This window comes from Rhinatrema bivittatum, chromosome 3 (assembly GCF_901001135.1).
Source record: "Rhinatrema bivittatum chromosome 3, aRhiBiv1.1, whole genome shotgun sequence".
Lineage (NCBI taxonomy): Eukaryota > Metazoa > Chordata > Amphibia > Gymnophiona > Rhinatrematidae > Rhinatrema > Rhinatrema bivittatum.
This window is the reverse complement of record NC_042617.1, coordinates 290,604,011-290,629,927: the sequence shown is the minus strand read 5'-3', so window position 1 is coordinate 290,629,927 and position 25,917 is coordinate 290,604,011. Positions and strand designations below refer to the sequence as shown.

The 25,917-nt window shown below is 46.8% G+C and overlaps 1 protein-coding gene across 3 annotated transcripts in view; it reads left to right on the top strand.

Moving 5' to 3' along the window:
* Positions 1-3,133: 3,133 nt before the first annotated feature.
* Positions 3,134-25,917, top strand: part of AVIL (advillin) — an 80,296-nt gene continuing 57,512 nt past the window's right edge. The window contains exons 1-2 of one of the 3 annotated variants that reach the window (XM_029594935.1): positions 3,134-3,434; positions 11,830-11,920. The gene's annotated coding sequence lies outside the window, so the exon portion shown is untranslated. The remainder of the gene's footprint in view (positions 3,435-11,829; positions 11,921-25,917) is intronic. The other 2 variants (XM_029594936.1, XM_029594937.1) reach the window with 2 other exon arrangements.

Sequence of the window (25,917 nt, the reverse complement as noted above, 5' to 3'; positions counted from 1 at the left end):
AAGGTAGGAATCAGATGAGGAAGCAGCCAGGGAAAGATAAACAGAATGTAGAGACCTTTGGCATAGTAAACCGGCCTCAGACGCCTTCCCCTGGGTGCGTCTTCCTACTGCTGGGAAACGCTAAACTCATCTTTCCTCGGAACTGGACGCAAGTCCAAACGGCTTCACCTGGAAGACGAATCATTGGCCCTCGCCGTTCATTAACCTCCCCCTTCCCTGGTTTGCTGTGGGTGGGGGAGGGGTGCAGCTCTTCATTCTGAGCACACTGGCTTTTAATGCACATCTGTCTACATTACCGTTCCATATCCCCCTCGTGAATTATTGATTGGGCTCGGGATATGTGCTTTAGAAAAATCAATGGGAGCAGGGAGTGTGCTCCCTGGCTAGCGCTGGAGAAAGAGGCGGAAATAAAAGGGAGTTTTGAAGAGCCAGATCCTATCATTTGCCTGTTTTGAATTTGAGCGAATGGATGATTTCCTTCTCATTTGACTAGGCCCAAGCAGCGCACTCAGATGAACAGGGATTGGTCGGGGAGGGGAGGGGGCTTCTGAAAAAAAAAAAAAAAAGTAAAAGAGAGTGCAAGTCCGATGCAAACATAGGCAAATTCAGTGTAACCAGTACCAGGTCAGGGCAAAGGGCCGGGCATCTCTAAGGAGCTGTGCTGATATCTCTGCCTGACTTCTGTTAGTGCTAACTCCTGGAAATATTGGAGCCACAACCAGCAAGATCAGGTAGGTTAACTCTTTGTTGTTCTGCTTGTGAGGCTGGAGAGTTAGAGACCAGCGGATCTTCATCAGTCCACCAGTTCCAGGCTGACCCTGGGACTCTGTTCTAGCCAACTCCTGGTGCTGTGAGTGCCCACCTACTACTTTCCAGCACACACAGTCCAGCGGAGAAACAGAAAATAGGGTGGCAGATGGCTGCTCAGTCTTTCTTCACCAGCAGGAGGGTCCACTCTGTTGCCGGCCTTAGTAACATCTGCAAAAAAAAAAAAAAAAGACAGAGCTCTCCTACCAATTCTTTCGCAATGTCAGATTATGAAAATTTTGCAGTGGGAGCCCCCATCAGTAAACTGGGAAATTGTGAGGGGGTGCCCAGAGCGCCTCTCACAGGTTCACCCCTGAAGCACAAGCAGCTCTGAGAAGGAAGGGAAACAGCTGGAGAGCAAACAGTTTTTTTTTTGTGTTGGAGTGGGATGCAGAGGGGCAAACCCAGAGCAGAAGGGTGAGCTACCCTCCTTCCCTGCCAGTGTGAAACTTCCCGCTGGTTGCGTTCGTATTTGCTTACTGGGAGGAGGACGGGCAGCAGATGAAAAGAGCAGAGTTAGCATTATCACACCTGTATGTTTGTTAAATGGGCGGCTGCTCACTTGGAATCCATTGTTTATTTTATTTTCTTTGGCCTGGCTGGGCTCCTCCATCTTCTTGGGCTTCTAGCCCCAAAAGAACCTGCCTCAGGCCTGCTCAATGGTTTTTATGATGTTAGGAGGAAGACTACAAGCTTTGGGGCTGAGACACCATAGACCTTCATAAGGCCACCAGGATGTCTGTCTTAAATGAACTCCCTCCTTCCACCCCAGTTCTCACATCAGAAGCCTGCGGCCAAGGCTCACAGCAGACCACAACTCACTTTGGAGTTTATTACAAGTGCCTTCTCTGTGGGTCAGCCAGTTGACTGCGAAGACCAGTGGTCTCTCCGTCTGTGGTTGTGGTGTTGCCTCCATAGTAGTCAGGACTGTACCTCAACTCTGGAACTCACAATCGTGTTTGCGTTTTAAAAATATATTCAGAATACCGCATTTATGACATGCCCCTCCCCCCTATACAGTACAATAATTATTGCCTCTTGCTAAAGGATGTTTAATGAAGATTAAATAATTGCAGATAAATTGTTGTCAAATAGGGTTGAAGGGGCAGAGGGCATCGAGTCTAGTACCGGGGGAGAGCGTACTTACAACACTTGCTTGGATTCCATGAACTCTTGGTCTTCCTTCAACCTAACACATTACACAGCTAAGAAACTAGACCTTGAGGGCACTGCAGAACTGATGTCTGCCCATCAGGAGGGACGGTACAATATGAGGGTGAAATATCCTGCTGACAGCAGACTCCCTGAAGCTAACCACCAGCAGACTTAAAACAAACTGTAGAAGAGATTTCTCACTCCGTACACAATCAGGCTACGGAGTTAGCACAGCGAGGTTTAAAAGAGTTCGGACAGATTCCTGGAGGAAAGGTCCATAAACCCTCATCAGCCAGGTGGACTCGAGAAAACCATTGCTTATCGCAGTGTGAGGTGATCAACAAGAAATAGATCTCAGTTTTTTTTGGTTTCTATTGGGAACTTGCGACCCAAACTGGCCCCCCCCCCCTCAGAGACAGGAGGAGGCTGGGCTCGATGGACCTTGGCCTGATCCAGGATAGCACATCTTACGTTCTTATGGCTAATTCCATTGAAATCCATGTGCATGATGCACTGAGGAGGTAAAAGAGCAGATACGCTAAAAGCTGTTTTCCATGTTATTTCCATGGGGGCTTTCTATTTATTTATTTATTGGTTTTTATATACCGGTGTTCAATATAGAATATCCCAAAAGAGTGAGGCTCCAGCCTCATTTTAGAGTAACCAGTTGGCTGTTATTGGAAGGGCCAGGGACACTCCCCCAACTTTCCCCCCCTTCTCTAAAGTGCTTCAGTGAGGTAGGAAGACCAGACCTTCTTTCTCACTGGCCCCAAACTGCCCCTGAGAATAGCACTGGAACAGTAAGCACCATGCTCTCCAGATGTGGGCCACAGGGGAGGTTAGGGGTGGTCCTCAAAGGCAGCTGACAGTGATTAGTGCCAGGATGACTATGTCCCATGGTTGACAGAACAAAGCCGTATTAACATTTCTGTAGGGGTAAAATATATAGGCAGCATTCCTGAGATCTTTCTCTGTTTCTAACAGCACTAACAGTGCATGCAATGCTCAGCGAGCTCCTGTGCTCCTGGGGGGGGGTTCAGCCAAAGACTTAAGTGTATAATTTTATAGGGTAGAGACAAGATTTGCCGGCCACAATAAGCAGCCTCCACCCTGGTTAGGTTACAGAGTACATCTCCCATGGCTGAAGAGTGGAGTTGAAGGAAGGGGGAGGAGAAGGAGGAGGAGGAGAAGGTTGTGGTTAGGCTAGGACTGGAGAGAGAGAGACTTTCTAAGCCCTCTGGGTTGAAAGTATTGTGTGCTCTTGGCTTCCTCTCGGCGAGGAAGCCTCCAGGCGTGGGACCTGTGCCACGGAGCAGCACTGCGACCCCTCCCCACCCCCCACCCCCTGTGCTGCTGATGGGGAAAGAAAGAGGTCGCATCAACTCTCACTGATAACTTCCCGAAAGCCAGCACTAAGACCGGGACCTCAGACATTCAAGCTGCATCCTCGTCCTCCCGGAGACTCACACCGTGTAAGTATTTCTTTCATTAACCTCCAGTCTTTGATGGAGAGGGAGATTGATTATTATTATAAAGTGCTCTTACTAATGGGGACGCTGGGTGCAAAATGATTCTTGATTACCAGGCAGAAAAAAACATACACACACACACACACAAAAAAAAAAACCTCGACTATTTTTGCCTGAATCTGTTTTGTTTTGGTTGAAGCCTATACTTTGATAATATCCTGGGATTTACAGCACAGTAAAAGCCAGCGAAACAATGAGCTTTCTGTGCTCTCCTGCCAGAGTGGGCTGTGATTATGCGCTGCTCGCATTCCATGTGTTTGCTGTACTTTCTGTTGGGGAGGGGGCGCAGATTATATTTTGCTTACATTTCTGGCGCTTTGTGCATATCCATTTCTTAGTGGTACATTTTTTACTCCCCCCCCCCCCCCCTTTCCAATCCAGTCGGATATCTTGGCTTTCTAGCGTCGTACAATGCCCTGAACCCGCCTTTGCTTTGTCAGGCTGGAGGCTGCTCTGGGTAGTAAATCCGAAGTGCGGCTCCGGCGATTCGCACATCCGCGGTGGCTGCAGACTCGGGGGGTCTGGAATCGGGGGAGGACCCGCCTGCCTGAGCCGAGGACTCTCGCGGATCTCCCCCCCCCCCGGTCGCTATTAGTTTTCTAATGCTTGTGGGCTTGAATCCCCCTTTCGTGCCTTTCCTTATGTCTGAGAAGTCTGTGGGCTGGCAGAGCCGAAAACTCCGTGGGGGATCATTTGAAAGGAAAATGAGGGTCCCGGCCAAAAAAATAAAAATAAAATGCTGTGATGCTCAATTCAGCTGCAGGGGGGGGGGGGGGGGGCTGGGGAAGGCGGGGTCGCTGCCAGATCCGTGGCTGCCGTGCACGAAAGCCTCCGGCTAGCCCAATGGCAGGGAGGGATTACTGAGCCCCGAGGCACACCTTCTCCAGACCAGCATCCCCGGGACGGTTTCGTCTTTCCCTCCTCCTCGCTTCCTCTTGTGCTCTGCTCTCAAAGTCTCTTTTCTTTTTCATGCTAATGTGTTCTGTTTCATACGTCCCCACACTTTTCCTTTGGAAGGAGAAGCACGCCTCTCTTATTCCAGATACGTTCTCTGCATTTTGAAATGATCTTTCCTGCAGCCTGCCCTTCAGCTGTCTGTGCCGTACTCCTGCTTTAAGGGTACCCGCCTGAAGCCTGCACACTGAGGAAATCCGCGCGCTTCAGCTCTCCGTGCCGTAGGCACGCTTCAGGTGCCAGGGAAGCCAGGGTTCAAATCCCACTGCCACTCCTTATGACCTTGGACAAGTCACTTTACCTTCCCTTGCCTCAGGTACAAACTTAGTACCTGACTCACTAAGGGTTTTTTTTTCCATAGACCCAAAATGGGAGAAAAGCCGCTGAGGAGGATCTTAAAAAAGTACGCGCAACCGTCGCAAACAAAAGTACGCCGGATTTTATATGATCCGGGGTCGGCGCACACAAGGCTGCGCAAAATCGGCAGCCTGCACGCGCCGAGCTGCGCAGCCTGCCTCCGTGTCCCTCCACCTTCCCCTCCCTTCCCCTATCTAACCCACCCCCAGCCCTACCTAAATCCCCCCCCTACCTTTGTTGGGCAAGTTACGCCTGCTTGAAGCAGGCGTAACTTGCGTGCGTCGCCTCGCATCCCCCGGCACAGGCCGCAGTGCCAGGGGACTCGGGACCGCCCTCCCGGCCCGCCCCTGAACTGTCGCCATGCCCCTGGACCCGCCCTGGACCGCCCCCTGACCCCAGACATGCTCCCGGACACACCCCCGCCCTGCTGACATGCCCCCCCCCCCGGACACGCCTCCTTCCGCCCCTTTTACAAAGCCCCGGGACTTACGCGCATCCCGAGGCTTTGTGTGCGCCGGCAGCCTATGCAAAATAGGCTGCCGGCACGCGAGTGCCCTGCGCGCGTAAATCCAGCAGGATTTACGCGCGCAGGGCTTTTAAAATCTACCCCTTCATGAATATGGCCCTTAGACGGGGAGCCCTCTGGGAACAGGGAAATACCTACAGTACCTAAATGTAATCCGCTTTGAAGGGAATATAAATCAAATAAATACATAAATTAGGTACACCAGTGTGAAGCCTGCATAGAGCTTTGATGAAAATCTGCACTTCAGTTGTCTGTGCTGTTTGCATGCTTTACTCATCTCAGCGTGACCCCTACATGGGGTTCTGATGAAGATTCACTGTAAGTTGTCTGCGCTGTATTCATGTTCTAGGCATATCAAGGTGATGCCTGCATTGTGCTCTGATGAAGATCACTCTTCAGTTGTCCGTGCAGTATTCATGTTTTATGTGTATCAATGTGACACCTGCTGGATGCTGTGACGAAGATCTGCTCGTCAGTTGTCCATGCTGTGTTCATGCTTTTCAGATCTCAGTACATTGCCTACATGGAGAGGGGAGAAGGTTCTGGTGATGATCAGCACATTTGTAGCCCCCTTTTACTTAATTTTCGAAGAATGGGATCGGCTAAGTAGGAAGAACCTTAAAGAAATGTAAATGCTGAAAGTTGTTGAGGCATTCAGAAATAAGCAGCAGAATAAATGATTTTACAAGTCAACTGAATCATTTAGAAAGCATTTCTTTTGATGGTTTCTTCTACTATAAGAACATAAGAACATGCCATACTGGGTCAGACCAAGGGTCCATCAAGCTCAGCATCCTGTTTCCAACAGTGGCCAATCCAAGTCACAAGTACCTGGCAGGATCCCAAGGCGTAGACAGAGTCCATGCTGCTTATCCCCAGAATAAGCAGATAATTTCTGCAACTCTCCCTTAATAATGGTTAATGGACTTTTCCTCCTCCAGGAACTTGGCCAAACCTGTGGGGGTGCAAATGCTTAGAACTAGCTCCCCCCCTGGTACACCTGGCCCTGCTCTGCCCGCTGGCGTGGTGAGTGCTGCAGGCTGCTCCCTGCCTTTCTCAGCCAGGTATTTATTCTTCTTTACCGCTTCCTCAATTCCTTCTTGCTTCATTGTGCTTGCGGCAGGCCGAGAAAGAAATCAAGAAATTAGGCAAGGTCTTTCTGCTTTTATCTGTTTGTGCCGTGGAGCAGAAATCCATTCTGGGAAGTGTTGGAGTCACAAAAACTGCCCCAGGCCAACAGGATTTAAATTTTGCAACTGGGATCAGATCTGCTGTTTTAAAAAGAGATGGTTTTAAGTGTCTCTTCACTGAGAGATCACCATATAAAAATAACTTTTAGTTCCTCAGTGACTTCTACTTTTGATGTAATAAGTGCACTGGTTAAAATCACCTTCTTTTTATTCCCCCATGTACTCATTTACTGCACAGGGGAAAGAGAATCCAGGACTCAGGTTGTGTTTTGCCTGTAGTTGGTTAAAAATTCCAGCAAAATGAAGTACATGCGTGCCTCGAGTATATAATTATCGCTAGTGTGAAATTTCCATGTTGTGACACAGGGATATCCCTAACAAATGAAAAGATCAAACAAAAACCTTTGTTAGATCCCTGTTACACATTCGGTAGCCATGCATTAATCTTTCTGGCTTGGAGACTTAGTTATTTATAACCTTGATTTTGAACTAGATCATTAAAAGTTTAATTACAGACTGCAATAAAAATAATTAAAAATAACACTGAAAATACGAGGGTGTGGCTTTATTTTGGATCCCGACTGCGGAGATCCAAAAATTGGCACAGGCTATTCTGTCTTTTGCCACGTTAAAACCACATACATATTAAAATAAATAACTAAAAGTATTTTCTTTAGTAGGCACTAAAACCATTAGCCGCGTGAGAAATGCAATGCTGCTTTAGGCAGTAAATGCATCTACAAATAGAATGGAAAGCCAAGTCATGCAGCAGAGTCAAAGGTTTTTATGATCTTTTTTTGTTGTTGGAGGAATGTGAGTGTGAAGCATCTAAAGCAATTTCCTTCTACTGAGCTCTCATCAGTTTGTGAATTCTGCTGCACACCTCCTCACTAACCTGTGACAAGGACATGATGAGAAAAAGAGAGACCGTGGAGGATTGAGGCACTTTGGGAGGCTTGAGGAGGGGGGGGGGGGGGAGTACCTCAAGGAGTTATTAACTGGACGAGATAAGCTGGGGAAAGTCGAAAAGCAGTAAATAAAACTAAAAGGGGATATTGCAAGAGCAACAAACCCTTGTTTATTAGGGAAGTAAATAAAGGCAAGAGGAAAAAGAGGCCACTTGTTTTTCTAAAGAAGTGGCTGAAAAGGTAAGGGGGAAAATGTTAGCAGCCCTAAACTACAAGAGATCACAGAAAGGGGAAGACAGGCAACAATATCTGGAAAAGCTAAGAGAAGCTGGGAAAGTAGTCAGGAGAGCAAAAGCAGAAATGGAAGAAAAATAGCAAAATCAGTGAAACAGGGGGACAAGACTCATACGAACATAAGAACATAAGATATGCCATATTGCAGGGGTCGGGAACCCATGGCTCGTGAGCCAGATATGGCTCTTTTGAGGGCTGCATCTGGCTCGCAGACAAGTGTCGCCACACTTTCCAGTCCCCCGCTGACCCAGCTGCTCCCCGGTCCTCCTCCGCCCGGGCTTAAAATGCTGTCAGCCCGGGCGGAACGCGGCAGGACAGTTGGAGTCAGCGGCACCGGCGTGCTCTCTTCTTCCCGCCCCCACCCCCTGCGCCGCCCGGAAGATGAAGTGGTGAGCATCGGGTGTGTGCACGGGAAGTAGAGACCACGCTAGTGTGGACTCTTCTTCCCGCCCCCCCCCCCCCCCCCGCGGCCTGGAAGAGGAAGTGGAGAGCATCGGGTGCGTGCGCGACGAAAAGAAGACTGCACCGCGGCTCGAAGGAAAATGAAGAGCTTCAACCGCGGCCGATGGGACTCCGCCTCCGCGAGGGCTGAAAATGAAGGAGGTTAGCGTTGAGAGGAGGCTGCTGCTGCCGCGAGTTCCTGGGGTGGGGGAGAGAGAGAGTGAATGAGCGAGCAAGCATGTGTGTTTGAGATCCTGTGTGTGTGAGTGAGAGATTGCATGTATGTGAATGATTGAGAGCCTGTATATGTGAAAGAGAGTATGTCTGTGATTGAGAGCCTGCCTGTGAGAGAGAGAGCATGAATGTAAGTTTACCATTGGGAACCTGTATGTGTAAGTTTGTGATTGAAAACCTGTTTGTGTGAAAGAGTATGTGTGTATGATTGAGATCCTTTGTGTGTGAGAGAAATCATGTGTATGTATGATTAAGAGCCTGTGTGTATAAGTAAGAGAGAGCATGTGTGTCTGTGTGTGATTGAGAGCTGGTTTAGGTGATGGAGCATGTGAGTATGTGATTGAGAGCCTGTGTTTAAATGAGAGAGAGAGACCATGTGTGTCTGTGTGTGATTGAGAGCTGATTTAGGTGAGGGAGCATGTGAGTATGTGATTGAGAGCCTGTGTGTCAATGAGAGAGAGAGACCATGTGTGTCTGTGTGTGATTGAGAGCTGATTTAGGTGAGGGAGCATGTGAGTATGTGATTGAGAGCCTGTGTTTAAATGAGAGAGAGAGAGAGACCATGTGTGTCTGTGTGTGATTGAGAGCTGATTTAGGTGAGGGAGCATGTGAGTATGTGATTGAGAGCCTGTGTGTAAATGAGAGAAAGAGAGGACATGTTTGTAAGCATGTGAATGAGAGTCTGTGTGTGTGAGAGAAAAAGACAGCATGTATTTATGTGATTGAAAGCCTGTGTGTGTGTGTGTGTGTAAGCGTGAAAAGATAGACAGCATGTGTGTAAATGTGTAATTAAGAGCCTATATACGTGAGAGAGAAAAAACATGTGTATATGTGAGTACTGAGAGCATGTGTGTATAGGTGTGTCATTGAGAGCCAGTGTGAGAGAGCGCTGGTATGTGACTGAGAGAGGAGAAAGTTCCAAGCAAACCACCCCGCCTCCTGCTAATTCAGAACAATCTCAGGACACCTGGATATCAAATGTTCCCAGGTATGCAGAGCAAAAAAATTTTTGTATCCTTATTATTTTTCATTACTGGGTCTTTGTGTCTGCTATTTTGAAATATTTTGTTGGTATCTGGAAATGTTTTATATGAGTTTTTAATTATTGGATATTCCACTTATCAGCTGTTTCGAAATATGTTCTTTTTGTTAGTACAGTTTTACTGCTGATGATTTTATATTTCTTGATTTGTTTTATAAGGATGGGTGATGTTTCTTTTTTCCTTTGTTACACTGCATACAGAGACTCCGGCTTGTTGCAGTTTCCAATTCAGTTTTTTCTGCATGCTTCTTGTTATGCGTTTTGGTCTCTTTATTCTATGTTAGGTGAGGGACAGCACGTGATTCAGGTGAGGTTTTCTGCTGGCGTGTAGTTTCTGTGTAGGACTCTATAGCAGCCTGACTTGGTCCGTTTTCCTAATAGGAGATGTATTGGTGTCTTAAGGCCTGGTGTAATATTTTCAGAGACTTATTGTACTTTAAAAGTGTGATCTTACATAAAATGCACACATTTACTTGTATTTAGTTTTAAACATATTGTATGGTTCTCATGGAATTACATTTTAAAATATGTGGCGTTTATGGCTCTCTCAGCCAAAAAGGTTCCTGACCCCTGCCATACTGGGTCAGACCAAGGGTCCATCAAGCCCAGTATCCTGTTTCCAACAGCGGCCAATCCAGGCTACAAGTACCTGGCAAGTACTCAAACATTATATAGATCACAAGTTACTATTGCTTATTAATTAATAGCAGTTTATGGATTTTTCCTCTAGGAACTTATCCAAACCTTTTTTAAACCCAGTTACACCAACTGCTGTAACCACATCCTCTGACAATGAATTCCAGAGCTTAACTATGCGCTGAATGAAAAATAATTTTCTTCGATTTGTTTTAAATGAGCTACTTGTTAACTTCATGGAGTGCCCCCTGGTTCTTCTATTATCTGAGAGAGTAAATAATCAATTTACATTAACTTGTTCAAGTCCTTTCATGATTTTGTGGACCTCTGTCATCTCTTCTCCAAACTGAACAGCTCTAACTTCCTTAGCCTTTCCTCATAGGGCAGCCATTCCATGCCCCATATTATTTTGGTAGCCCTTCTCTGCACTTGCTCCTGTGCAATTATATCTTTTTTGAGAAGCAGCGACCAGAATTGTACACAGTATTCAAAATGAGGTCTCACTTTGGAACGAAACAGAGGCATTATGACATTCATCATTTTATTCGCCATTCCCTTCCTAATAATAACATTCTGTTTGCTTTTTTGATTGCCACAGCACACTGAGCTGACAATTTCAATGTATTATCCACTATGATGCCTAGATCTCTTTCTTGGTTGCTAACTCCTAAGATAGAACCTAACATTGTGTAACTACAGCAAGGTTATTTTTCCCTATATGCAACACCTTGCACTTATCCACATTAAATTTCATCTGCCATTTGGAAGCCCAAACTACCAGTCTTGCAAGGTCCTCCTACAATTTATCGCAATCCACTAAGATTTAACTACTCTTATTAGATAGAATTAAGCATAAAACCCTATGTATGATCCATAAGAGCATACATGGAGAAAAAACTGACTGGCTGAATACTACCATTAAATTACATATGCCCCAACGTGAGCTTAGGTCATCTAATAAAGGACTATTATCGGTACCCAATGTTAAATCAGCACATTTGAGCGAGGTGAGAGAGAGGGCTATTTTGGTTGCGGGACCGAAGCTTTGGAACGATTTACCATTAGAACTGAGAGTGCAGGATGACCTGAAGCGATTCAAGAAAGAATTGAAAACGTGGTGCTTTCAACAAGCATATGGAACCAATGCTCAGGACAATACATAATCCTGCAATCCATTTTGATAAGTTTATTTTTATATTCTTAACTTTATTAATCTTATCTTTACTGTTTAACCTGTTTTTAATTTTTGCTATGAATAGTTTTTAACTATTTTATTATTTTTATTGATATTTTATTGTATTTATTCCGTTTCCTACTATTTATTACTTGTATTATGTAAACCGTAAAGATAGAACCGTGTGTTCTGAACAACGGTATATAAGAATTGCATAAATAAATAAATAAATTGCATAAATAGATAAATTTAATGACTCTTATTAGACATATTAGTGACGGGAGGGGGCAATAGAGGGATTCAAAAACTGAAAGGTGAAAAGAGAGAAGGGGAATATGAAGAGAGCAGAATTGCCTAACAAATATTTCTGTTCACTGAGGAAGGTTTGAAGTAGGACTGCTGTTAACTGCCACAAATAGGAATGGAAGTGAAGTAGAGCTCAACCAATTTGCAGAAGACTCTATTCACGAGGAGCTAGCAAAGCTAAAAGTAGATAAAGCAATGGGGCCGGATGGCATACATCTGGTGGTATTAGGGAGGTTCTGGCAGCTCCACTGGCTGATCCTTTCAATGCTTCTTTAGAGTCGGGAGTAGCTCCGGAGGACTGGAGACAGGCAGAAGTGGAAGTAAAGAGGAGTCTGAGAACTACAGGTCAGTTCATCTGTCCTCAGTGGTGAGTAATGGTTTCATTGATTTGATATACTGCCTCATCATGTAAAATTGGAGCAATTCACAATAAAAGTTATAAAATACACATCATGGCAAAACAACATCAGCATAAACAATAGGAACTATATATTAAGAAAGCACACACTATAAGCTATAATAAATATATACAACAGTTATCCCTCTTAATCTTACTTACATCAATCCCTGTAGCTTCAAATTCAGTCACTAAAAACTCATAGACACAAGCAGCTTTATTGCATGGTCTTTCATCTCATCTGATACGACAGCTTCAGCTGGTTTAGAACACCGCTGCAAAGCTAATACTTGGAAGGAAAAATACAATCAAGATACTTCTTTGAGAAAAGATTTACATTGGCTTCCTCTTTCTCCAAGAATACAATTTAAGATTGGGTGCTGCAATGTTCCCTCCAAGGAGTGACTAGGTATATGCCAATTTTTTTTTCATGTGATCAACAATTTTTTTAAAACCAGCACTTTTTGAGCACCAGTATTAGCATTGCATTTCTGTATATATCACAAAGAAAAATGCACGTGAGCGACTATGTAAATGTACGTGCAATCGCTCACGTGCTCAGTTTAGAGGGAACTTGGTGCCTAGCCTTCCAAGCTCTTCGGCGGTGCACCTCTCCCATACATTGCATCTCACGTAGTTACTTATCGGCCTGGTTTCCAGCTTCGTTCAGCTCAGCAAGAGTTCAAGGTCTTACCATCTCCAAGGAAAATAAGACTTGAGAAGACAAGAGAGAAGCTTTTCGTACTTAGCACCTAGCCTGTGGAATTCCTTCCTGTTAGCCATTCCTCTTGAAAAAGGCTATTTCAAGTTTCAGAAAGCCTTGAAAACCCTTTTCTTTTTGAAAGTCTACGAGCCTGACAAACTGGCAGACCTGTTAGAACTATATTGGCATCTGGTCTATATACCTTTATGAGAATTTTTTTTTTTTTAAATAGAATCTGGTCTCCTTAGGAGTGCGTCATTTATATTATGCATTGTTTTATTTTCTTATCGTTCTTAATACAGTATCATGTTATCCTGTTATTATTATTATTTTTGTTATTTGAAGTTTTATTGAAGACACAATAATACACATTCAACATGTAACATTAACCCGTGGTATAAACATAGTACCATCCTCTCAGGGAAAACCTAATATACATCATATGAATCCCGTATAAGAACATTGGTAGCAATAGCTGTGTAACAACAAAGATGTATATTGGTGAAATAAGTTACAATAAAAGATCGATTAACAAAACAGTGTATCGTGTCATTTTTCTTCATGTTTTCCCATGAGCCCTCCCCCCCCTCTTCCCCCTATCCTCCCCTCCCCCGTTCCCTCTCTTTACTAGCCCTGAGGTGGTAGAAATGGGGCATTGCATCGCCACCCACGAGGTGGGTGTGAACATTGGGACGTAATGAATGTTGACCGCTATGACATTCCCTCTCTATGTTCCTGCCTTCCATGTGCAGTAGGTCTGCCAAGTTCTCTGGAACCGCCCAAGGGTTTTCTTGATATGTGCAGTGATTTTCGCTAATATGTATATTTTCCCAAGTTTGTGTTGAACTTCAACCAATGTGGGTGTTTGGGGCGATTTCCATTTCCGAGCAATTTTCAATTCTAGTTTCTGTAAAAATATAGTTTTATTTATTTATTTATTATTTTTATATACCGACATTCAATCTGAGATATCACATCGGTTTACATTCAGGTACTGTAGGTAGTTCTCTATCTCCAGAGGGCTTTACAATCTAAGTTTTTGTACCTGAGGCAATGGAGGGTAAAAGTGACTTGCCCAAGGTCACAAGGAGCAACAATCTATTTTCATACTCCCTAGTCGGAAGGAGAGAGATACCCAAGAGAGCATGGTGTGGATATATCGCCAAGGAGGCTCTGAATAACTGACTGAGCCATGCCTCAGTATTGGTCCATAGAAGTCGGATCGGTACACAATCCCACCCCATATGTAAATAACTACCTGCTATGGGACACCCTCTCCAACATTTGTCAGTTATATCAGAAATCATTCTATGGAGTCTTGCTGGATAGTAGTGCCATCAAAACAGCAATTTTAGGGAGTTTTCAATCCTATAGGCCGCAATCAGCCCTTTTACCCAGTTGTCTGAAAATGTCTTCCCATTCCCGTTGGGAGAAGCTTTTATGTAGGTCACGTTCCCAGACTAACATATGTGTGGACTTCATGAATAATTCCTGCCCCAGCAATGTATATACGATCGAAAGCAATTTAGTGGCGTGGTCAGCTTTACGACATAACATTTCAAAATCTGACTTTCCTTGTTGCAAATGACCTCTGATCATGGAAGCAGGTGCAAAAACGTCGTAGTTGGAGGTAAGGGTGTGTATCAGAATCCGCCAAGTCGTGTTTCCATTGCAGGTTCCTGAAAAGGAACCAGATCCTTAGTTCCCCACACATGCTCCCAGGTTCGTATTCCCTTTAATTTCCAAACCCTGAAGGCAGGGTTCCCATACCCCGAAGTACAAGCGCCATTCGCATACAGATGCATGCTATGATGATATTCCCTTGTTCCTAAAAGTAAGTGGCCTTTACCTATCCAAAGATGTAGAGGGGGTATCATAGAGGGAGGGGGTAGGTCCCGAGGTTGTATGCTCCACGTTTTCTTAGACTGCCATGGTACACTGGATAAAGGTACGTCTCCTAATAATTGTTGGCTGAAGTGAACCCAGGGCTTAGGATTGCTCTGCCTGTGCCAAGCCACTAACATTTTAAATTGTGCCGCCATATAGTACCTTTCCAAACGGGTCACTCAAGCCTTCCTGCACTCTAGATTTAAACATAATACGCCGAGCTATCTGAGGTCGTTTTCCTTCCCCCAAATATAGGTCATTATTCTCTTCTGCCAGTAAACCAAACCGCTTTCGAGGGATTGCAGTCGGCAAGGTTTGGAAAAGATATGGCAATTTGGGCAGAACTGTCATTCTAACAGCGGCGATCGGGCTCTGTAATCATCATCAAAATGTCACCTGCAAACAGTGACAGTTTCGATGAGTATTGCCCCACCTCTGTGCCCTTAATATCTGGATTATTCCTCACATGAGTAGCAAAGGGTTCTAGAAAGATGGCGAATAAAAGCGGTGACAAGGGGCAACAGCTCCCTTTCCAAATTTAAGGTAATTTATTTCAAGCTGCAATTCCAAGGGCAGTGTGTGTTCTACAATGCAGGAACTGGATACACAAAGGCCGTATGACACGTACCCACTAACCTAATTTATTCATGAGAGGGTATGCTCAATAGTTCATGTTGAGAGGAGCAAAGGGGTCTCACTGACATATAGGGTGGAAGTAAATCCCCCGGATATTGAGGTCGATCCCTAGAAAGGACTTTAAAGGTCAGGCAAAGACCTTTAAATTTGATCCTATAACTAAATGGTTAGCCAATGTAAATCTTTCATTGCAGCTGACGCATGATCAAACTTTTTAAGTCTCAAAGCCATCCTCGTTGTATTTTACAGCAATTGTAGGAGTCTCTTTAGAGACATTTAAAATGCCAGGATAAAGAGTTATGATAGTCTAGTCTTAAGTATAAAAGCATACCTTGGTGAAAACAAATCCACTTTTGCTAAAAAGGGTATCATCCGGCAGATAAAAAGCAGTGAAAATAAAATAGAACATGTCACTCCAGAACAATGATTAAATGTGGTCAATTTGGAATCAAACTTCACCCCTACAATTTTTCCTGATTGTTTAATAGGAATGTCACAACCTGCCATCCGGGGAATCCAAGTCACAGAATTACTCTTCCTGCTCACCCAGGGCGCGAACAAGAGTACGCGGGATTTTAATAGATATGCGCATAGCCATTAAAATCCGGGGTCGGCGCACGCAAGGCTGCCCAAAATCGGCAGCCTGCGCGCGCCGAGCTGCGCAGCCTGCCTCCGTTCCCTCCGAGGCCGCTCCGAAATCAGAGCGGCCTCGGAGGGAACTTTCCTTCCACCCCCCCGCACCTTCCCTTCCCTTCCCCTACCTAACCCCCCCCCCTACCTCTGTTGGCGCTTCCAGCAGGCGTAACTTGGAGCGCAGGAACATGGAGCGCAGCAGCCAGGCTGGCTGCTGCGCTCCATGTTCCGGTCCGGGGGCTGGTCCAGAGGCCGCGGTCACGCCCCCAGAAAGCCCCCGGGCTGAAACCACGCCCACGGCGCCGCCCCTGAAACGGCACGTCACTCGCGACACGCCCCCGAAACGGCGCGTCACTCCCAGCACGCCCCTGACACGCCCCTCCATGCAAGCCCCGGGACTTATGCGCGTCCCGGGCTTGCGCACGCCGCCAAGCCTATGCAAAATAGGCTCGGCGCTCACAGGGGGGGGGGGTTGGGGTAGATTTTCAAAGGGATACGCGCGTACCCCTTTGAAAATCTACCCCTTTGAGTCTATGCCATGAAAGTCACTCTGAAATTTGGTCTAGACAAATATTACATTTCCCCATCTCTTTACTTGGATCTAAAAAATAAGCCATGATTTTAATATCATCAGCATATTAAAAAAAACCTGTATATCCTAAATTAATTAATGGAATCACAGCTAAAACAGAGGGCAGTGCAATTTCTGGAACTGAATGGATTACAGGATCCAAGGCAACATGGATTTGTCAGATGTGCTGCGCTGGAGGTGGACCCTTGGCCTGATACAGGATTGGTACAGCCCTCTGGTCGGACTCAGAGAGCGCCTGCCACCAGGAGGTGGAGCACACAAGGAGATAGAGGCTAACGAGCTTCGCCAATAGCAGTCCGGGCTTTCCGTAGGTTGGGCCCTTAGGTACCCGGACCGCCTGGATTTAGGTGGGCCTCTGAGGGTCTCCCAGAGAGGTAGCGGAGAGGTGTGCCCATCGCGAGCAAAGGTGCACGGCTGATGAGGCAAGGATGAACTAGACCCGAACAAGGATCACAGGAAACAGGAAATTAAAGTCCTCCAGGCGAGATAGGCAGCGCCTAGGGGTCTAGCAGGCTGGTCTAGTGGTCACAGGAGGAGCGAACAGAGTATCCGAGTGGAGTGCAAGGGTCAAAGCCAGGGTTTCCGTCCGAGGGTGGTCAGCCAAAGCAAGGGTCAGTTCCAAGATCAGTCTGAGCGTAGTCAAAGGCAAGCAAAGGTCAGCTCCAGGCAGCGGTCAAGCATAGTCATAGGCAGGCAAAGGTCAGTTCCAGGCAGCGATTAAATGTGGTCAGGCAAGCAGAGGTCAGTACCGTGAATCAGTCCGAGAAGGTACTATGAGAGGAGGAACGTGGAGCAGGAATCAAGACAGACACTGGGTCACAGAGAGGACCTCGGGAACACGGGAACGCAGGAGCACCGGAACAGAAACTGGATCAAGGAACGCAGGAACAACACAGGATCAAGGAACGTAGGACAGCAACTAGCTACAACCGGAGGTGTCGACCAGATTGCCAAGGCGAGGTCCTGGGGACAGGGCCTCGCTTTAAATAGGAAGTTCAAGCGTCGTCATCAGGGCTCGCCGCGGAGGGAGTTCCCGTCGCGGACCCTTTAAAGGGCTGCGGGATCCGCGCGTGCGCGCGCGCCTAGGGGCGTGGTCTCGGCACGGGAGGACGCCGAGGCCCTGCACAATGCCCGCAGGGTGGCCTGGGAGGTCGAAGGCTCGGAAGAGGCGGACGACGCCGACGCGGAGCGCTGGGGATGGCGGTGACTGCCTGCAGCAACGGGGGACACCGGACTGGGGACTGACGGAGCGCGGGCCAGGTGAGCAGGGCCGTCAGCGGTGGAGCCACGGACGGAATGCGCAACAAGATGGAGCTCTTGTCGGACAAATCTAATTAATTTCTTTGAGTGGGTGACCAACAGAGAGTTAGATCAGGGGAGAGAACTAGATGTATTATGCTTGGATTTCAGCAAGGTCTGTGGCATGGCTGTGCCCTAAAGTGACTGACTGGGTAAAAAAAACTGGTTGAGTGATGAGTTCATTCCGAGGAGATGGGGATCCCAACAGTGTGCTGCAGAGATTGGGCCAGTTCTGATCAATATTTTCATTAGCAGAATCGGGAATTTGAAAAAGGTTTGCCTTTTAGCAAAGTCTGCAACAAGGTAAACATGAGGAGGGATCTAGTGAAGCTTGAGGAATGGTCTAGAGTCTCGACAGCTAAGAGTTAATGCTGAAAAAGGTGGTGTCATGCATTTAGGATGCAAAATCCCAAGGCAGCAGTACAGCACAGAGAGTGAAGTTCTGTGCACAAACTAGAGCAGGATCAGGGGGGTGATCATATCTGGTAATCTCAGGGTGACCAAACAAATAGACAAGGCAATGGCAAAAGCCAGAAGAACGCTTGGCTGCATAGGGAGAGGAATAAGCTGCAGAAAAAAAGGAGATGCTATTTCCTAAGTCTCTGCTGAGACCTAATTTGGAGTACTGGGTACAGTTCTGGAGACTGCACCTTCAAAAGGATATAGAATGGGCCCAGAGGGCAGCCACTGAAATGGTCAACGATCTTCATCATAAAGCATATGGAAGCAAACTTAAAGATCTAAATATGTATATTCTGGAGGAAATGGAGGTAAAAACTTTAAATATGTCCAAGAAATAATGGCACAGGAGTCGGGGCCACTTTAGCAGAAAAGAGGTTCTAGAATAAGGGGGGGGTCATAGGCATATCTGGGAGCTCTCTGGATTTCACCCAGAAACCCAGGTAATTTGCATCAATTCTTGGGTCTCTGGAGAAACTACACTAAACTATAAGGCTCCGGGCCTCCAGCTGCTCAAGCTTCAGTAAGCCTGCAGATCACAGGAAAGGAAGGGCGAGCCTGGAGCGTGTGGGGAGAATGGAGAGGGGGGGAGTGCAACGGACTCAACTCAGTCTGCAGCTGAGGCACCGAGCTGAGGGCAGAGCGAGGGCGCACGAGTCGGACAGCGGAGACTTATAGGCTGCTGGGAGCAAAGAGGGGGAAAGAATGCTGAGATTATCCCTGGAAGGAGGGAAACCAGTAGGAGTGGTGGAGAGAGAGCGCGAGAGAGAGTGTGGATTAGCAGGGCGGGGATGGAACAGAGAAAGTTGATAGGAATTATTCCTTCCTTTTTGTCCCTGCTTCCCCCTTCCACCCGCGAATCAGTAGCAGCCTCATGATGACCACAACTCAGGTATGGTCATGGGATGAGGAAGAAAGGAGGTAGGGCTCGGGAGTAATTTCAGAAAGTATTTCTTTACAGACTGGGTGGTGGACGCATGGTGGAGGTGGTAGAGATAAGGACAGTATCTGAATGCAAGAAAGCTGGGGATCTCTGAGGAAGGGAAAGGGTCTATGGAACGGAGCAGAAGATGTGGGTGGGAAGACTAGATAAGGTGTGTGGTCTTTACCTGCCAGCATGCTCTCTATATACCACCCCCCCCCCCCCCGCTTGGTCTGAAGACTGAATTCAGGGGCCCCACCGTTCCCAGAGCCAATCTCAGTACCATGGACTTTTCACTCTTCTCTCAGGCACCGTTAGGCACTGGGGCTCTGCCGGTGGGGAGGAGGTATAAACCTCTGGGGCTCTTAGTGCAGTGGGGAATTCAAAATTCAGTCAATCGCTCTCAAACAGCCTTCCAGTCTCTGTCCAGACGGCACTCACATAGGAAAGAGGTCTCATTGAGTTGAACCACTGGGAGAAACAGATCCAGCAGTCCAGTGATGGCATTCAACAAAAAAAACCCAAAAAGTTTTACGTCAGCTTAAAAAACAGAATCCATGTCAAAATAGAAAAAAAAAAAGATCATTAAGATAAAACCAAGAATCACAGCTCTTAAGGGCTGCAGTTTCTTTGCCCATAGTGCTCCTCCTCTTGACTCTTCTCCTCTGATGTGAATCAATGTCCAGTATGCCTTCCCCCTTGCAGGATGGGAAAAGTTATCCTCTCTCAAAATGGCAAGCAGGAGATAAAAATGGAAAAACCCTCCTGACTTCCAAAGCGAAGTACAAAACTTCTCCCAAGCCAGCAGTCTCTGTCCCCACTGCTAACCGGTGGCAGGTGCGAGGTAACTGGGAAATCCAGCCCTTCCAGCAAGGGGGTACTGGCCCTACTGTCAGGGAAAACAGGTCAAAACCACAAAAAAAAAAGCTCCCAGACTATCCACAAAATATCCAAGTCTCTTCACTTGGCGAGCCGTGAGGCCTCCCAGGAACCCCAGCTCCACAAAAGAACCTTCCTTGCTTCAAGATGGCCTCTCCTCGAGAGCTTGCGCTCAGCCTGCTCACCCGGGATATAAAGGGCAAGGCCCATCCCGAAAAGGGAAGGGAAAAAGGGTGGGGAGTGGGATTCAAGTAGGCAAAAAATCCCCAGAAGGCCGTCACCAGGGGAAAGTTTAATGACTACTACTACTACTACTACTAGTACTTAACATTTCTATAGTGCCACACCACATACGCAGCACTGTACAATCATACCAAGAAAGACAGTCCCTGCTCAATAGAGCTTACAAACTAATGAGACAAAACATTCAGGACAAGAGACTTGGGGTAGTTCATAAAACAAGACAACGGTTAAAAAGAAAAGAAAAGAAAGTTGGTTTACCAAGACTAAAAGCAGATAGTCAGGCATAAGATTTAAAAGCGGTTTCAGAAGGGTGCAAAGCCACTGTCACGTATGCTTCTGCTTTCTGTATAGAGAGGGGGAAGTGGAAGGCTGATGATGTAATGATTTTTCTGTCCCGGTTGACCAAATGATGACGTCATCAGCCCGACAGCAGTCAACTCTTTTTGGACAACGATGGGGGAATGGGGAAAAGCGAGGCTGCTGAGAGACCTTTATTGATTTATTTTACCAGTTAAAGAAGCTGAATTTCCTAAGCTTTTTTTTTTTTTCTCATAGGCACTGAATGGGGAAAAAAGTCTTAAGTAAATCAGGCACAAAATGCGTTTTCCTCTCCCTCCTTCCCCTCTCCTGTACATCAGAACATACCAAGACCTGGTGAGCCAGTCCTGGGTTTTTCGGTTCTTGCTCCTCAGAGTTGCTGCCTCACCACAGGCCAAACAAGCAGTCTGATTCAGGCCCGATTTTCTCCCATTGCATGCATGGATTTGTAGTTCTGATTTTCTTAGGTAAATCAATGGGAAAAATCAAAACTATGAAGCCCTGCAAGTACCGGGGCAAAAGTAGGACTGGATCAGCCTGTGTTTTATTCCATGATTAGAGTCCTTCGTTTTCAGTTTAAACAGATATTCACCCTAATTTTAAGGCTGGTTAAAAAGCTGCTCCAGAGCTGATGTGCTTCAACACCTTCAGCCACAGCTGGAAGCCAGAGTGGGCGAAAGTGCAGGCGTCCCATCCCCACCAGTGAAAGCACTCACCCTCCAGTGCCACCCATGCTGTGCTTCAAGTCCGGTTTCCTACCCCCCCCCCCCCCCAAGCAGCCAAAGTGCCTGCTGTCTGATGCCACAAATGCATTTGAAGCAGGCCCCGTCTCACCAGAGGCACTTCCCAGCAGGGTCCTTGGCTCTGTACAAAAGCAGAAATGCAGTGCTGCAGTGTTGCGTTCGGCAGTCCGCAGGGCAGGCCCATGGACAATCCACCCTTACCTGCAGCCACGAGCCCAACGCATCTCTCTCAAACACCGGGGAAGAAACCTGGAGATTTGCCCGGCCTCTGCTGTTCCTGCTGCGGCTGCTGCAGGGCCCCATTGTGGATGCACATCAGGCTGCTGCCTTCTGCCTGCTTCCAATGCCGCAGCCTCCTCGAGCTCTCCTAAGGTGCACGTGTGCCCGACCCTGTGCTTCCTAAGGGGCCAGCGGCGGGAAATGACCAGTGGCGCCTGGTGATGACATCATTACCTTGGGCCTATGAAAAGCCCACTTTAACATTTGCTCCTTGCCTCGGCAATAGGTTGACTACCCCTGGTAGAGAGAATTGCCTCAGCGTATTCCTGGTTTTAGTTCCTGTGCTCCTGGTCTTCGTCCCTGCGTTCCTTTTCCTTGTCTTGGCAGTACCTGGTCTTCCTCCCTGAGTTCTTCGTATTCATCCTGTGGTCAGTCTTCAGTTCTTCAGTGTCTTTTCCTGCTTGCCTGTGCTGTTCCTTGCCTCCCTGTCCGCCTATTCGGCTTGACACTTGACTATGATTGAACTCTGCCTGCTACTGACCACTGCCTGAGTCTCATCCACGATTGAACTCTGCCTGATTCTCATCCACGATTGAACTCTACCTGCCTCTGACCTGTGCCTGATTCAAGACCTTGCCTAAACACCACCTGCCTTGACCACTGCTCACCTCTGACCACACCTGTACTCAGGCTGCCCCTGACCCATGACTCAACTGCCTCCATGGATCTCCATCTCAGCAACAAAGGCCCACGCCTGAGGCCTGCCTGCCCCAGCACCCAAGGGCTCAACCTAAAGGAAAAGAGGGCTGGTATTGGTGAAGCTCCAGTTGGGCCTCTGTCACAGCCAGCTCCACCAGCCAACGGTGGAGACCTGCACGGCTCCTCCCTGCAAGTTGCACCAATTCTACCTCATCCCAAGGGTCCAGGCCTGCAACAGATTGCCGAGCCCACGGACTTGGTGGATGCCACAGCCCTCTAGGCCATTCCGGGCCTTGATCACAAACTCCAAGAACAACAGCGGTTCCTTGAACTCTTAGCAGCACCCCGGTATGCTGGGGTCCTGAAACAATGCTGGGTGTTTCTTAATCAATGCTATATTAATTTCTCGCTCCAAGAGGCACTTTTCCTAGAGGATACCCTGAAGACAACCTTTATTCTCTCCCTCTTTGATGGTAAGGCTTTGGCCTGGGCTTCTCTGTTATGGGAAAGAGTGGATGCACTCCGCCAGAACCTACAGCAGTTTGCGAGTGTATTCAAGATCATATTTGATAAACCAGGCCAGCTGGCCAACGTGGGTTCCAATCTTCTCCATTTGTGCTAGGGCACCCGGTCCCTAATGGTCTCCGCCATAGAATTTTGGACCAAGCTCAATTGGAGAGAGGATTGCCTCCACGGCATCTTCTTGGAGGGCTTGTTCTCCAAGGTGAGGGATGAACTGGCCACCCAGGAGCTTCTGGAGTCCCTGGAGGGGCTCATTGACCTGGCTGGAAGGATCGACTGCTGCTTCCAACAATAGGTCAGAGAGCTCTGCCCTCATCAGAGGACCATCATACTGGCTCTCTGTTTCCAGCACTCACTTACACCGCCAGCGCCAGTCCCATCTCCCTCCAGGCACTTGGATGAACCCATGAAGCTTGGACAAGATCACCTTACACCCAAGGAGAGACTCCGTCACCGCCAGTTTGGCCTGTGTCTTTATTTTGCCAGCACAGGGCACCGGCTTGCTCAATGCCCAGTTAAGCCAAGAAACTTCAGAGCCTAGGATCAGGTGGGGAGGTGATCCTAGGCTTCACAATACCTGCTCTTCAATTAGCTCTTCTAGTGACAATCACTATGGATAACCAGGACTTTGCCATCCTACTTTGGTGGACTCCGGTGCTGAGGGGAACTTCCTGATGAAAGCTCTGGTAGATAATCTACAACTTCCCACCGTTCCTAGGAAGACCCCCTTAATCATCTCCTCTTGCGGGGATCCATTGCCAGGTTGGATCACCCTTGCCACTGCATCTTTAACCTGTGTATCTGTTTTCTCCGCAAGGAACGTATCGTTTTCCACATCATAGGCTGGGCCATCCATCCAATTGTCCTGGGGCTTTCCTGGCTCCAGTTGCATTCCCCACAATTTGACTGAGCCACATTGCAACTCATTTGCTGGGGTCCACAATGCCATGATTCGTGTTTGGAAGGGGTGGAACCCCTGCTCCACTTATCCCTGGCTGCTACACTTCCGGGCATCCCTCAGCAATAAAGTGACTTCAAAGAGGTGTTTCAAAAAAAGAGATCTGAGGCACTGCCACCCCACCGGGAGTATGACTACAGACTTGAGCTGCTGCCTGATACCAAGCCACCACAGGGTAGGGGATACTCCATGTTTCTCCCTGAGATCAAGGCTATGTAGGAGTACATCCAGAAGAACATAAGAAATTGCCATGCTGGGTCAGACCAAGGGTCCATCAAGCCCAGCATCCTGTTTCCAACAGAGGCCAAACCAGGCCACAAGAACCTGGCAAGTAACCAAACATCAAGAAGATCCCATGCTACTGATGCAATTACTAGTAGTGGGTATTCCGTAAGTAAACTTGATTAATAGCAGTTAATGGTCTTCTCCTCCAAGAACTTATCCAAACCTTTTTTGAACTCAGCTTCACTAATTGCACTAACCACATCCTCTGGCAACAAATTCCAGAGCTTAATTGTGCATTGAGTGAAAAAGAATTTTCTCCGATTAGTCTTAAATGTGCTACTTGCTAACTTCATGGAATGCCCCCAGTCCTCCTATTATCCAAAAGTGTAAATAACCACTTCACATCTGCTCGTTCAAGACCTCTCATGATCTTAAACACCTCTATCATATCCCCCCTCAGCTGTCTCTTCTCCAAGCTGAACAGCCCTAACCTCTTCAGCCTTTCCTCACAGGGGAGCCGTTCCATCCCCTTTATCATTTTGGTTTCCCTTCTCTGTACCTTCTCCATTGCAACTATATCTTTTCTGAGATGCGGCGACCAGAATTGTACACAGTATTTAAAGTGCGGTCTCACCATGGAGCGATTATAGAGGCATTATGACATTTTCCATTTTATTAACCATTCCCTTCCTATTAATTCCTAACATTCTGTTTGCTTTTTTGACTGCCGCAGCACACTGAGCTGATGATTTCAAAGTATTATCCACTATGATACCTAGATCTTTTTCCTGGGTGGTAGCTCCTAATATGGAACCTAACATTGTGTAACTACATCAAGGGTTATTTTTCCCTATATGCAACACCTTGCACTTGTCCACATTAAATTTAATCTGCCATTTGGATGCCCAATCTTCCAGTCTTGTAAGGACCTCCTGTAATGTATCACAATCCGCTTGTGATTTAACTACTCTGAATAATTTTGTATCATCCGCAAATTTGATAACCTCATTCGTCGTATTCCTTTCCAGATCATTTATAAATATATTTAAAAGCAGCAGTCCAAATACGGATCCCTGCGGCACTCCACTGTTTACCCTTTTCCACTGAGAAAATCGACCATTTAATCCTACTCTGTTTCCTGTCTTTTAACCAGTTTGTAATCCACGCAAGGAAATTGCCTCCCATCCCATGACTTTTTAATTTTCTTAGAAGCCTCTCATGAGGGACTATGTCAAACACCTTCTCAAAATCCAAATACACTACATCTACCAGTTCATCTTTATCCACATGTTTATTAACCCCTTAATAAAAATGAAGCAGATTTGTTAGGCAAGACTTCTCTTAAGTAAATCCATGTTGACTGTGTTTCATTAAACCATGTCTTTCCATATGCTCTACAATTTTCCACTATTTTCCACTATTTTTCTCAGCACTGAAGTCAGGCTCACTGGTCTATAGTTTCCCGGATCGCCCCCTGGAGCCTTTTTTAAATATTGGGGTTACATTGGCCACCCTCCAGTCTTCAGGTACAATGGATGATTTTAATGATAGGTTACAAATTTTAACTAATAGATCAGAAATTTCATTTTTGAGTTCCTTCAGTACCCTAGGATGCATATCATCTGGTCCAGGTGATTTGCTACTCTTTAGTTTGTCAATCTGGCCTACTACATCTTCCAGGTTCACAGTGATTTCGTTCAGTTCGTCTGACTCATCACCACTGAAAACCATCTCCGGAACTGGTATCTCCCCAACATCCTCATTGTAAACACAGAAGCAAAGAATTCATTTAGTCTTTCTGCAATGGCCTTATCTTCCCTAAGAGCCCTTTAACCCCTCAGTCATCTAATGGTCCAACTGACTCCCTCACAGGTTTCTTGCTTCATTCGATGATGAACATCCCCAGTGGGGGACGGCTTCTTCTTTTTGACCAATAAAGATGGCTCCCTCAGGCCTTGTATTGACTACCATGGAGTAAACAGCATCACCAAGAAGGATTGGTATCTTTTACCATTAATCTCGGAACTCTT